At 35.1% G+C, this 15465-nt stretch overlaps 1 non-coding gene across 1 annotated transcript; it reads left to right on the forward strand.

Moving 5' to 3' along the window:
* Positions 1 to 6607: 6607 nt before the first annotated feature.
* On the forward strand, positions 6608 to 6714 carry LOC121223846 (small nucleolar RNA R71). Its single transcript, XR_005921312.1, has one exon. It is a non-coding gene; the product is annotated as a small nucleolar RNA R71 (small nucleolar RNA).
* Positions 6715 to 15465: the final 8751 nt, after the last annotated feature.

A 15465-nucleotide genomic window follows, 5' to 3' on the forward strand; every position in this document is an offset into this window, starting at 1 on the left:
GTGGATTCTTTAAAGTTGCCTTGTACCAAACATCCTAAGCCATATCACCTTCAGTGGATTAATGAAAGCTCCAAAGTTAAAGTTATGAAACAGTCCTTGGTCACTTTTAAGCTCGGCAATTATGAGGATGAAGTATGGTGTGATGTGGTCCCAATGCATGCGGCACACTTGCTCCTTGGACAGCCTTGGCAATTTGATTGCGATGTTACACACCAAGGTAAACTTAATCGATACTCCCTTTTGTTTAAAGGTAGGAAATTCAGTTTTGCTCCTTTAAATCCTACTGATGTGTATAAAGATCAATTGAAGATGATGAAATTTTGTGAGGTGGTAAGGGGGAAAGGACAAGTACAAAAGACGGTGAGAAAATAGGCTAGTAGTGGAAAAAGTCAAAATTTAAAAAACCCAAAGGTGAGTGAATCCACAAGTGGTAAAATGAGCGGGAAAAATTTTTTAGCAAAAAAAAAAGATGTGAGGAGAGCCCTACTCAATAAACAACCTTGTATCCTTGTGAGGTTTAGGCAAAATTACTTATCTTTATCTAACATTAACGAAAATATGCCGAGTGTGTTTCAGTCTCTTTTGCAGGATTATGAGGATGTTTTTAGTGAGGCCCCTAAAGGTTTACCACGTTTAAGAGGGATAGAGCATCAAATTGACTTAATACCCGGAGCTTCAATACCAGATCGACCAGCCTATAGATGCAATTCCGAGGAGACAAAGGAATTGCAAAGGCAAGTTGAGGAATTACTAGACAAAGGGTACATTCGTGAAAGCCTAAGCCCTTGTGCCGTTCCTGTCTTATTGGTACCAAAGAAAGATGGTACGTATCGAATGTGAGTTGATTGCCATCCAATCAACAAAATAACGGTAAAGTATCGACACCCAATTCCTAGACTTGATGCTATGCTTGATGAATTACATGGTTCAGTTATATTTACTAAAATTGATTTAAAAAGTGATTATCATCAAATTCGAATGAGGGAAGGGGATGAATGGAAAACAGCCTTTAAAACAAAATTTGGATTGTATGAATGGTTAGTTATGCCTTTCGGCCATACTAATGCACCTAGTACATTTATGAGATTAATGAATCATGTTTTAAGGCTTCACTTGGGTAAATTTGTAGTAGTTTACTTTGATGATATTTTAATTTACTCCAAGACATTAGATGATCATGTTTTCCATGTTAGAACCGTTTTGGATATTCTGTGAGTTGAAAAATTATTTGCCAACCTTGATAAATGTACATTCTGTTGTGATAAACTAATATTCTTAGGTTTCATAGTTAGTGTACAAGGTATTCATGTCGATGAGGACAAAGTCAAGGCAATTAAGGAGTGACCGACTCCTAAATCGGTAACTGAGGTGAGATCTTTCCATGGTTTAGCTAGTTTTTATAGACGATTTGTGAAAGATTTCTCTACTATTGCTGCCCATTAACAAAGGTTATAAAGAAATCAGTGGGTTTCAAATGGGGTGAAACCCAAGAAAAGGCTTTTCAAACCCTAAAAGCTAAGTTATGTTTTGCTCCTCTTCTTAAATTACCTGATTTTTCTAATACTTTTGAACTTGAGTGTGATGCTTGAGGAATTGGAATTGGCGTTGTTTTAATGCAAGATAAGCAACCTATTGCTTATTTTAGTGAGAAATTGAATGGTGCACAATTAAACTACTCGACTTATGACAAAGAACTATTGGCATTGGTTCATGCACTTCAAGTATGGCAACATTACTTGCTGCCTAATGAATTTGTCATACATACAGATCATGAATCCCTTAAATGGTTAAAGGACAAGGTAAGTCGAGTAACGACATGCCCGATGGGTAGAATTCATTGAAACATTCCCTTATGTGATAAAATATAAAATAGGTAAAGATAATGTAGTTGCGGATGCTTTGTAGATATGCTTTAATAACTACATTGAATGCTAAAGTCTTAGGGTTTGAACATATTAAGGAGTTATATGATGATGATGCTGATTTCGGCCATATCTATAAGAATTGTGGACATACTGCTTTTGAAAAGTTTTATCTTGTAGATGGCTTTCTTTTTCGAATAAACAGGTTATGCATACCAAAGTGTTCCATGAGAGACTTATTGATTCATAAAGCCCATAGTGGAGGTTTAATGGGACATTTTGGAGTGGCCAAAACACTAGATATCTTGCAAGAACACTTCCATTGGCCACATATGAAAAAGGATGTCGAAAAGGTATGTTCCAAGTGCATTACATGCAAACAAGCAAAATCTAAGGTAATGCCTCATGGCCTTTACACTCCTTTACTGATTCCTACTTCACCTTGGGTAGATTTATCCATGGATTTTATTCTAGGTTTGCCTCGAACTAAGAAAGGAAGAGATAGTATATTTGTTGTTGTTGACAGGTTTTCAAAGATGGCACATTTTATTTCTTGTCACAAAATAGATGATGCTACACATGTGGCAGACTTATTCTTTAAAGAGGTAGTAAGACTTCATGGCATCCCTAAAACAATTGTTTCTGATAGAGATGTCAAATTCCTTAGCCACTTTTGGAAGGTATTGTGGGGTAAGCTTGGTACTAAATTACTTTATTCTACTACATGTCACCCCAAACTGATGGCCAAACTGAAGTAGTTAATCGGATCTTAGGGACTTTATTACGATCTGTTGTGGGAACGAACATTAGAAATTGGGAAGAATGCCTACCATTTGTTGAATTTACATATAATAGATCTATTCATTCTACAACTGGTTATTCTCCATTTGAACTTGTTTATGGTTTTAACCCACTAACAGTACTTGATCTTGCGCCATTACCTCTTGAACACATTATTAATTTAGATGGCGAACAGAAAGCTGAGTTGGTGAAATCCTTACATGAGAAGGCGAGGCAACGAATAGCCAAAACAAATGATGCCAACACCAACAAAGCAAACAAGGGGCGCAAATGGGTTGTCCTAGAACCCGGAGATTGGGTTTGGGTCCATTTGAGGAAAGAATGATTTCCTACTAAAAGAAAGACCAAGTTGGACCCAAGAGGCGATGGGCCTTTCCAAGTACTTGAGCGGATCAACGATAATGCCTATAAAATTGATCTACCTGGTGAGTACAATGTAAGTTCTACTTTTAATGTGGCTGACTTGTCCCCATTTGATTTTTCAGATTCGAGGATGAATCTTTTTGAGGAAGGGGGGAATGATACGAGTCACAAAGGCCCAACCCAAGTTCAAGAACGTGATGGGCTCAAATTACCACAAGCCCCAATAACGAGATCAAAGGCTCGAAAAATACGTTCCAAACTAAATGGGACCATTCAAGAGTTCGTTAGCAAGGCCTTAGATGCATACACAAAAGAACGAGAAAATCAAGAAATCGAATCTTGGCCCAATTTTGCTGTTTGGAGTGATTTCAAGAATCAAGAAAATCAAGATTTCAAATCTTGGAAATCTTGGTCCAAGAAACCGAATCTTGCAGCCAAAGCGCATTGGATCTCTGTCACGAGCATCAACAACTCAATTTCGATAAAAGATGGATCTCAAGCCCAAGTTCTTGAAGGCAAGGCCTAATAAGAATTTTCCAAGCCCAAGCAAGAAATCTACCCATATTTAGTTGAAAATTAGGCTAAATTGTCAAAGGGTCGAATTTGTAAACATTTTAATTGTCAATTTAAATTTTAGGCTTTAGGAAGGTTACATGTTAAAATTCGGCCCAAAACAGTCCATTTAAGTGCATGGCCGAATTTACCTATTATTTTTATTAATTAAGTTTAATTTTTAAGTTTTCTAATAAGATTAGGATTAGTCTAAGGCCTATTTAAAGGCATGGCTGGCCACCCTTGTACATACTACTTAGAATTTTATTGAAATTTTAGATTTTTTAAGTGCAAAATTTTCTTTGAGGTTTTTCTCCAAGAATTCTCTCTTGAGTTTTCTTTAGAAGTTGTTTTAACAATCTTTTGATTGTGGGAGCCATCTTCAACCTTCTTCTTGCCATTGATATTCTTTGGAGGGGAGATTAGAGCCGTTTCAAGGGAGTTGTGAAGTCTTTCGGGATTTCAAGGCTTCTTAGGACTTTAATTTAGTTTCTTACTGTTCAATATCTTTTCTTAGATTCTGCTTGTGCTGATTCTTTTATCTAACTTATTTAATCTTCTTGTTGAATTTTCAGCCTCTTTAATATTCAAGAAGACTGATCGGCACTCTTTCTTGGCAGCCAAATTCGATTAAATCCATTTTTTCCCAATTGATCTTGCTGAATTCTTCTTGTCAAATCTGATTGAATTTGGTTGCTGGAATTTTAAGGGAAATTGAGTTGCTGTTTCAATTTGGGCAAATCGACATCTCCTTGAGTTTCAAGAACCGTTTTAGTCCATCAATTTCTTTCTTTTCTTCTTGTCGCACCAAACCCTAAGTTCTATTAAAATCTGATTGTTTTAATTTTGTTTGCTGTTTTGGTGTTCTTGACAGATTCGGTTGACTGGAAATCAATCTTGGAGTTCGAATTCGTGTTCTTGGATTCCGAAAATACCTCATTCATAAGTGTTTTGATTCTTGGCTGTTCTTTATTGATTTGTGGATTTTTAGTTTCCAGATCTAATTGATTCTAATTAAGTTTTGCTGTTTTGTTTTCAGATCTATTCGTTAGAGCCTCGTAGGAGTTTTCCCGTGACTTTACAACTCGATCTTGGTCCACGCACAACCCTCTATCACATAGGCAAAGTAGAACATTCACCTAAATAAACATATTTCAAATGGGAAGGAAGTACCTTTAGTTCGAGTTTAGGTGGTTCTGCAATTGACAGCTTGGCACAAATTCTCTGACTTCTAACTCCAATAGTTCAAACCTTGTGGATTGAATAAAATTTCCCGGACTGACTTCCATCAAAGCCATGTTTTCTTCACCTTCTTCATCCTGCAAAAGGTCAAAATCTAGGGCTTTCTCCAATGGATCTTCTTCAAAATTGCTTTCCATAGAAACCAAAGTTTCTATCTCTTCAAAATTTCATTGTTTTAAGAATGTTAAAGGTTACCTGATCGTTTTGAACTCGCATTGTGAGTTCTTCTTTCTGCACATCAATTAACGTTCTTCGTGTGGTTAAGAAAGGTCTCCCAAGGATTATTAGTACTTTCTTGTCTACTTCAAAATCTAAGACAATGAAATCAACAGGGAAAATAAATTTATCGATTCTTACCAAAACATTCTCGATCTTTCCTTCGGGATATGCTAAAGATTGATCCGCTAGCTGAAGCGTCACAGTTGTAGGTCTTACTTCACCTATCCCTAACATCTTGAAGATAGACTTAGGCATCAAGTTGATACTCGCTCCTAAGTCACACAAAGCTTTACGACAGTAGGAGTCACTAATGTTACAGGGTATAGTAAAGCTTCCTGGGTTTTTCAATTTCAGTGGCAGTTGATTCTGCAGGAACGCACTGCACTCATTTGTCAAGGCAACAGTTTCATACTCACTCAGTCGTTTCTTCTTGGATAGTATATCCTTCATAAACTTCACATAATTTTACATGTGTAACTGCTTCAGAACATCCAAAAACTTCTTGAATTGCACCTTCTGTTTCTACTTGTTTTGCTGCAATCTTCACGGATATGGAGGTGATGGAAATTTGATTAAACCAGACAACTTTTCTGAGTAGGTAAATCTGCATCCAAAAAAAATGTTAAAATATTTGAATTCACTAAGTCAGGGTTTACCTTGTCGAACTTTGTAGTTTTTGATTCCTTTGGTGTAGAAACTTCAACAGCTGATTGACTTTCCTCCTTTTCAACATGCTTATCTTCGACATTAATCAATTGGGGTCCCAAAGTCTTACCACTTTGCAATGCCACTACCTTGATATGTTCTTTACCCAAATTCCTTGGATTCTCAGTATTGCTCGGCAAAGTTCCTTGCGGCCTATTACGAAGCTCCGTAGCCAGCTGACCCATTTGGTTTTCCAAATTTTTTAGTGTTGCTGCTTGGATTTGGATCAAAGTGTCATTCTTTGCCATGTGCACTTTCAACAAGTTCTCCAAACTGTTTGATGCCTCAACTTGAGGTGGTTTTGGAGCTTGCTGATTAAACCCTTGAGATTGGTTGGGTCTTTGCTGTAATAAGTTATTGTTCGGTCCATTTCCTTGGTTGCTCTAAGAAAAGTTAAGATGATTATGCCATGAAGGATTGTAGAAGTTGGACGGCGTCCTTGTCCACTCCTATTTTTATTGTGGTTCCCAACATAGTATACTGACTAGGGATTCGATGGATAATTCTTAAAAGAATGACCTTCCTTACAGTACACACAGGAAACTACTTCAAACAGACTTAGTGGCTGAGCTACAAAATTATTACTACTATTAGCGGTTAACTATTTTAACATGGAGGAAATAGACAATACTTGAGTTGATAACGAAGTGAGAGAGTCAACTTCATGAACTCCGACTACATGTCTTTCTGAAGCTATTCGATTTGTTGGCCATTGATAGTTATTAGTCACAATCCTTTCGATGATCTCATAAACCTTATTATAAGACTTAGAAAAAATTGCACCATTCGCGGAAGCATCTATCATCAATCTTGTATATGCATTGAGAACATTATAGAGTGTCTCCAACTGGATACAATGACGAATCCCATGATGAGGAAACTTACGAAGCAACTCCTTGAATCGCTCCCAAGCCTCATACAAGGACTCGTTATCTAATTGTTGGAAAGTTGTGATCTCGTTCCTTAACTTAGCGTTTTTGCTAGGTGGGAATACTTAACCAAAAATCTTTTTGCTAATTCTTGCCCTGTAGATATGGAGCTTGGTGGCAATGAATTGAGCCATGCTTGTGCTCGATCTCACAAAGAGTACGGAAATAACTTTAACCTCAATGCGTCTTCAGTCACACCAGCTATCTTGAATGAATCACTCACCTCCATAAACAATCGAAGGTGGAGATGTGGATCTTCCGTGGGTGTACCACTAAATTGGCCCACCGTTTGTAGCATTTGAAACATCACTAGTTTCAATTCAAACTGGGTTGCCCCAATATCTGGCCTTTTAATTCCTGGGTTTAACTCACTGAAAAGTGGCACACCATATTGTCTAATGCACCGATCCCTATCATCAGCAATGAGGATAGGATTTTGTACATGATCGGCTTCATTACCTTGGTTTTGATTCTGATTTCCAAGTTCCATCTCGACTTGTCTTTGAGCTATTCGTATACGTCTTCTTTGTCTGAAAGCTCGCTCAACTTCAGGGTCTATAGGGAGTAAATCGATAATTCGATCTATGCTCATAAATACCTAAAAAGAAAATCACAAAAATTAAAAAGAATAAGTTACTAATGTTAGAAATAAATCAAATTAAAAATAAATAATTTCACGAAAAAAGAGAGTATGGCAATAGTTTACAATCCCCGACAACAGCGTAAAAAACTTGTAACGCTGGGGTTTGTGCAAGTGTACACAGTTGTTATCAAGTGAGAAGTAAGTATTGAGTTATCGTCTCTACAGGGATTGTATTTTTGCTAAGTCACTTAATTTGTAAAATTATATTAACAATTTGGTAAATAAAAACACAATATAGTTGAGAAGTGGTGATTAAAATATATTAAACTAAATACAATGATCCCTAACGCAAATTATCCTAAGTATGCAAACTATATGAATGAAATAGATTTTAGTAAAATTAAACACAATTTGCAACAATTATAACATAAGTTGCTCCTTATTTACTAAGGGTTTCTTAACATTCATCTGAGGTAACAGGAACGTGTTAGGTTTGAAACAATTTAATCACACAAATCTAAAAACTTTGTAGATAACAGAGCATGGTTAGAGTTGTTATGCAACCTACAATTCAATCGGGTCAGAATCTAAATTGAGCATGCACATTTTAATTATGCGTCCATTAGCCGTTGTTTGGTTAGGATCTCTCAACTAATTCAGGTCCATTTCAATCACGTATGAATGAAATACAAACTTGATTTTAATTGAAAACATGATCGATTGAGGCACAAACATTATAAGCATGAATCAAATAAATATTATTTAATCAAAATAATCATCCTATCTTAAATAAAATTAAGCTAACATTGTTGTAAACAAGAACAAAGAACACATAGCAAATATCTTTAAATTAAGTTAAAGAAAAGAAAGATTAAACCCAATTCAGAGTGGTTGTCCCCTAAGACTCTGACTGACGAGACTCATTCGCTTCTTTGCGTTGCTCCTTTGCTGACGGCTCTCCAAGGTGGCCGACCAAGGGTTCTTTAAGAGGCTTAATTGCTAAAATCCTTATGAAAGGATGATGAAGGGGAAAGATAGCTAAAAGAGTTGAGAGAATGATGAATGAGTGAGAGATGATGGGATGAGGGATGATTGAAAAAGTGAGAAATGAACTCTTATTTATAGGTGAGGTATGGGAGCTAGTTTGCTAAAGATAGGAGTGTCCATCCTTTGAAACTTCCTCCAAGAGTGGCCGGCCATGAATTGAGGAAAGGTGGCTGATTTTTCCTTGATTTTTTGTCAATTTGAGTGCCACAACAACTCAGGACTAAGACTCGGTCATCAGCAAATTTACAGGAAAATCTCCGATTTCTTTAAATCTTCAAGGACTTTGTATAATTAAACCAAAAAATGGTTTATGCCATCCATGTGCAGCCGAAAATTGGTTTGACTTGGTCCCCAATTTGGACGGTTTTGCAATTAGAAGAAAACTTTCAGTCCTGTCCAAAAATAGTAGATAGTTTAGAGGACCAAATAATATAATTTACCCACTTTAATTAATCAATTTAATTAATTAATTAAAAACTAATTTATTAATGAATTATTAAAAATTATTTATTAAATATAAATTTATATTTTATTACTTAATTTAATCATGCATGGCCCACTTTATAGCTTAAAAATAGAATATGCTCAAATTAATATAAAATAAGTCATTTCATGCATGAAACTATATAATAAAGTGTAAAATTACGTTTTAATAATTTTTGTGTCCTAATTTCATATTTTTACATATTTCATTAATTTATTAAATAGTTACTTGGTTTTAAGAACAAATTTAAGTCAAAAGGTGATGAATTATATAGGAAAAATCTTATATATTTTTCAGTTCACTATACCCGAAACGTTACTCTGAAGGGTAAACTTAGATATGCCCAATCTGATAGTGAGGAGTACAAGGAGAAGGTCAATTGTAAACCCCAAATTGGGCCTAGAAGTTTCGAGGGTATTTTAAGAATTTTAGCCTTAGAGTGTTCGAAATTTACGACATGATGGATCGATCATGTTTTTGAATATGATTTTTAGAAAATTAAATCAATATCTGAAAATGAGTTTTAAATACCTTTAATTTTGAAAATAGGACTTATCAGATTTTAAAATTCAACCTAATAAACCCCATTCTCAGTTTATTTTCACATTAATTTTGTCTTTATTGTGTGTGTTGTCGTCCCTTTGCTCTCCCAAATGCCTTATGTGATTTTCTTTGTTAAATATTTAATCTTTTGATTTCTATCATTCCCCATGTCAATTACCTTCATAAATCTTCAAGAAAACACTCAAAAACTCCATCGATTCCATCATCATCTTTATGTGTGGATTTTTCGAGTTTTTGACAAAAGTCCATTTTTCTTCCAACTAAGGTAACCATTCATCTTTCTATTACTTTGAAAAGTTATTCAGTCTTGAAAACCAATTTTTTAGTCATTAAATCACATATTTTAAATAAAACCTGAAAAGTTGGTTGTTAATGGTGAATTTCGAAACTCTGGATTAAAATATGGTTTCAAAGTGTTTTTCAACTTTTTTTAACATGATTAGAAGGTTTCTAAAGTTACATTTAATTTTCGCTAAGAATTTCTTGAGTTTTAATGAATTTTTGTCGTAATGGCCAAAACTTGTTGAAAAATGCCGATACCTTAAAACCTATAGTTTTGTGTACTTTAAAGGTTGGGAATTAGTCGTAGATGAATGTGAAGATGAACGAAATTCGTTTTGTGTGAAAAGATTAAGTGTAGGTTGAGATATTCAATTTTAAATTTTTCTATGATGGTTTCGGTGAAAAGAGAATGTAGCTTAAGCTATTTTTTTATTGTTTAAAGTGAGCTGATGACTGATTGTTGATTGTGTGTTTGCGTGGTTTGTCTTTTTGAACTTTTGGAGTAATTAGGACCTTCAACGAGTAGAGACAAAGGCGAAGAAAAGCTTGTTTAAGCTTTCAGATTTTTGGCAAAAGTGTATTTCTGGTGAGTGTTTTGGAATCACTACTTGTAGATGATTCATTGTGTATTGGGAATTTTTAGAGGCAGCTTAAACTCCTACTCTAAATTTCAAGAGTAAGTGTTGTCACGCCTATGATTAAATGTAATATATGTATGCTTGCGAAATTATGAAATTATGAAATTGTGAACATATATGAGATGCTATGACATATGTTATAAGCTGATGATGACTGATTTGAAAGTGAATATGAGGGTGTGTTGTCCATGCCATGTGATAGTAAATATGTGGGTATGTTATTCATGCCTTGTGAAAGTGTTTATAATGTGCTACTCTAAATTTTGGCGAAAGTGTATTTCTAGTGCGTGTTTTGGAATCACTACATGTAGATGATTCATTGTGTATTGGGAATTTTTAGAGGCAGCTTAAACTCCTACTCTAAATTTTGAGAGTAAGTGTTGTCACGCCTATGATTAAGTGTGATATATGTATGCTTGTGAAATTATGAAATAGTGAAATTATGAACATATATGAGATGCTATGACATATGTTATAAGCTTATAATGACTGGTTTGAAAGTGAATATGAGGGTGTGTTTCCCATGCCATGTGATAGTAAATATGTGGGTATGTTATTCATGCCTTGTGAAAGTGTTTATAATGTGCTACTCTAAATTTAGGCGAAACTGTATTTCTGGTGAGTGTTTTGGAATCACTACTTGTAGATGATTCATTGTGTATTGGGAATTTTTAGAGGTAGCTTAAACTCCTACTCTAAATTTTGAGAGTAAGTGTTGTCACGCCTATGATTAAGTGTGATATATGTATGCTTGTGAAATTATGAAATTGTGAAATTATGAACATATATGAGATGCTATGACATATGTTATAAGCTTATAATGACTGGTTTGAAAGTGAATATGAGGGTGTGTTTCCCATGCCATGTGATAGTAAATATGTGGGTATGTTATTCATGCCTTGTGGAAGTGTTTATAATGTGCTACTCTAAATTTAGGCGAAAGTGTATTTCTGGTGAGTGTTTTGGAATCATTACTTGTACATGATTCATTGTGTATTGGGAATTTTTAGAGGAAGCTTAAACTCCTACTCTAAATTTTGAGAGTAAGTGTTGTCACCCCTATGATTAAATGTGATATATGTATGCTTGTGAAATTATGAAATTGTGAAATTATGAACATATATGAGATGCTATGACATATTTTATAACCTTATGATGACTGATTTGAAAGTGAATATGAGGGTGTGTTGTCCATGCCATGTGATAGTAAATATGTTGGTATGTTATTCATGCCTTGTGAAAGTGTTTATAATGTGCTACTCTAAATTTTGGCGAAAGTGTATTTTTGGTGAGTGTTTTGGAATCACTACTTGTAGATGATTCATTGTGTATTGGGAATTTTTAGAGGCAGCTTAAACTCCTACTCTAAATTTCGAGAGTAAGTGTTGTCACGCCTATGATTAAATGTGATATATGTATGCTTGTGAAATTATGAAATTATGAAATTGTGAACATATATGAGATGCTATGACATATGTTATAAGCTAATGATGACTGATTTGAAAGTGAATATGAGGGTGTGTTGTCCATGCCATGTGATAGTAAATATGTGGGTATGTTATTTATGCCTTGTGAAAGTGTTTATAATGTGCTACTTTAAATTTTGGCGAAAGTGTATTTCTAGTGAGTGTTTTGGAATCACTACTTGTAGATGATTTATTGTGTATTGGGAATTTTTAGCGGTAGCTTAAAATCCTACTCTAAATTTTGAGAGTAAGTGTTGTCACGCCTATGATTAAATGTGATATATGTATGCTTATGAAATTATGAAGTTGTGAAATTATTAACATATATGAGATGCTATGACATATGTTATAATCTTATGATGACTGATTTGAAAGTAAATATGAGGGTGTGTTGTTCATGCCATGTGATAGTAAATATGTGGGTATGTTATTCATGCCTTGTGAAAGTGTTTATAATGTGCTAATGAGGTGAATATGTGTGAAAAATTAGTAAGTAAATATCTGGTAATAATGTTGATATTTTGGCCTTGTGTTATTATGAGACCGTTGGATATAGTTGGCATGCCATAGGATTGTGAGTACTCACCCTTGTGATATGATTTTAGGGTGTTGAGGCCCAGGGACAATTTTCAAAGAGATAAAGGAATGTGAGCTAAGCTCCATTCACCGAGATATGTGTGCTTGGTGTGTTGGAGAGTGTTAGATATATGGTTTAATTATGAGACATTTTCGACTCTATGAGTCATTTTGGTGTGTTAGAGATCCTTGTATCCGATGAGTGGTGATAGAGTCCACTTTATGTTTTATATCCTCAATAGCCAAACTATTTTATAAAATGTGACCGAAAGTGATTATATGTTATTAATATGTGCTGTAATACATGCTTAAATATTCATGTGATTAATGTGTAAATATTCATGAAATATGATTAAATGTGTAAAACATGACATAGGAGTAGAAGATGTTATGATTATGTTGCATGTCTGCTTTGATGATGCACAATGACTTGTTTGCGTAGTGGTTGTTCTGAGCATTCACTAAGCTTGTTAAGTTCAACCATTCCTTTTCAACCATTGTAGATAAGTAGTGCCGGTGTGAGCGGTGTTCTCTCAAGGGGTGATCCAAGCCAATGCTTTAGTTTCTTTTTGTAAGTGTTGTTTTGACTATTTGTATTTTTGGGAGTAAAAGGCAATGTGTTATATTTTATGTCAGTTTTTCACTCAGTGAGTCCTTAAAAGTACATATAACCCACTTATTCTACCTATAAATAATATTACTGTCAGCATTTATATTACTAACACATTCTATACATACCATAGGCTTATAAACAATTGTCATGACTTATCCACAATATTTCCATCAAACTTGAACATGCTGCTACCCTTGCTCTGTATGCATAACAACCCATCTCGCCACTCCTTTGGTGTAGCCTTGGTGTCATCTCTCTTGGCATATCCCTTAATCCGCTGATCTGTGATAAGAAGACACAGAGGTAAGTTCGATAAAACTTAGCGAGTAAACCCGAATTGACCTGAATTATATTCGAGAATATCTATCTCCTTGCTCTTATTCTTTAGCTTGACTCTGGCAAATGCTCCTTGGATTCTATTCATTTTACTATTGGTGTAAAGTTTCGTTCTTTGGTTCGCCACTTGCACTAGTGCATTCTAGTCTCATTCTTCTTACCATGTTACTGTACTAGGTTCGTCTTCACACTTATTAAAGAGCCTTTCTTATAGAGGTCACCATACTTATCGCTCCTTCAGAAGATTTCGTACGTCGCTTATTAGAGGTTGCCATAGGTTCAGAGTCCGCCATAGAGGCATTCTTTTTAGAGATAGCTACAAGGGATTCCTAATCTAGAGATTTCCACAAATTTATCCTTTTCATTAAGTACTCGCCACAAAGGCTTTCCTTTCAGAGCCTTACCATAAATGTGTCCCTTAAAAGGTTCACCACGAAGGCTTACCCTTCCAGATTTTTGCCATAAAGGCATCCTGTATATCCAATACTTGTTACAAAGGCTTTCCTTTTTAGAGTTGTGCCACAAAGACTTTCCTTTGACAGAAATAGCCATAAAGGCCTTTCCTTTCCTAGTGATTTAGGCGATAAAAATTTTCCTAGGCTCACACCTAGTGAGGTTTTTCCCTTTTCATCCTAGGACACATAGAGAACCACATTAGGTAAATAACCTTCCTTAATTTTCCCCAAATGATGCCATAACCCACCAGTTATGGTCTAACAAGATATGGTCTTCTTTTTCAATGATGTCATTACCCACCAGTTACCATCTTACATGATGTAGTCCTTCAGTGCCATGGCCATGGACTTGTCCTTTCAGAGATTCGTGTTTTTCGTCCCGACGGACCCATTTAGACGACTCCAACGATAGACACAAACTCATCATGCATTGACTCACTCATGTTAGACATTTTTATGCTTACCAGATAGACATGCACTTCCTGTCAATTGATAAAGATTTAGGGGCTCACTTGATAAAGATGTTTAGCAGCTTGGGCTCCAGGCCTTAAGTCTTCTTAGAACTACACGACCACTGCTTTGTAAAAACAAAAGATTTTCCATTAACACCCATCCCAATAAAATTTACAATCATCCAACCCAGAAAATTCTCAAACAGAGCCTTATTTCTTCTCGCACTCCTACAAATCTACTTTTGCAAAGTAATAAAAATTACCTTGGCATAGAGAAATCACTAATAAAATTTTAGGGTCTCAAATCCAGCTTAAAGAAATACTGTTTTTTCCTCCAGCCTTAGATTTCAATATTTTGAAGAGAGAAGAAGAGAACTCTCTCTATTCACACTTGAATACTTATTATTAATATAATATAAGTTTTCATTGGAACTTGAAAAATATAATATCATTATTGAATTGTCTTATCAAAGTCTACAACTACCGAGAAACCCTATTAAGTGTTTCTCTTTCTCTTTTAACTATCCTAGTTCACGTCTAGTTAGTTCTTAACTGACTTACTTTGTAACTTAATTGGTATGTGACCATAGTTATGGGGGGTACCATTCTACCAGAGTAACTCATATCCTAGAAATCATGTTACTTAGCCAAAATTCTCAGTCTTCTAACCTTAGTAATTTGACATGGGACCTTCATTTCCTGTATTTATTTTGGAGTCCACCACACTATACGCTAAAATGCATTTGGGAGAATACTACTCTGCCAATCATACTTCTCTAAGACTATGCACCAAATCTTGTGCCTGCCAATGCCGAGGTGTCATAACTGTGCTCAAAGAATTCTCATTCTAGGTAAATTTTTAGCACTACACACCCTCAAAACTTTCCTCTTAATGTCCTATTTCTCATGAACAGTATTCGAACATCAGGGCTTTGTCGGGCGGGATGTTAAAAAACTAGGTAGTGAGTTATTAAGGTCAATGTGAGTCTTAACTCCAATAAACAGTAATAAATGGTAAATATAACATTCAAGCTAGTAAATATACAAAATATAAGAATAGTACAGAATTACATTGTTTATGTAGTACATGAACATGTTAATGCAATGTTTTCAAAAAAAAAAGTCCTACCCAACTTTGTTACATACTATAATAAGAGTTTCCCAGTATTTTTCAAGCCAATAACTCACTAGTTTGTGGACAAGCCACAAGTAATACAGATAAATTTCCAGAAATGTGGACAAGCCACTAGTATTGTAGACGAGCTAACAATAATGTGGACAGGCCACCAGTAATGT

The sequence above is a fragment of the Gossypium hirsutum genome, chromosome D11 (genome assembly GCF_007990345.1).
Source record: "Gossypium hirsutum isolate 1008001.06 chromosome D11, Gossypium_hirsutum_v2.1, whole genome shotgun sequence".
Lineage (NCBI taxonomy): Eukaryota > Viridiplantae > Streptophyta > Magnoliopsida > Malvales > Malvaceae > Gossypium > Gossypium hirsutum.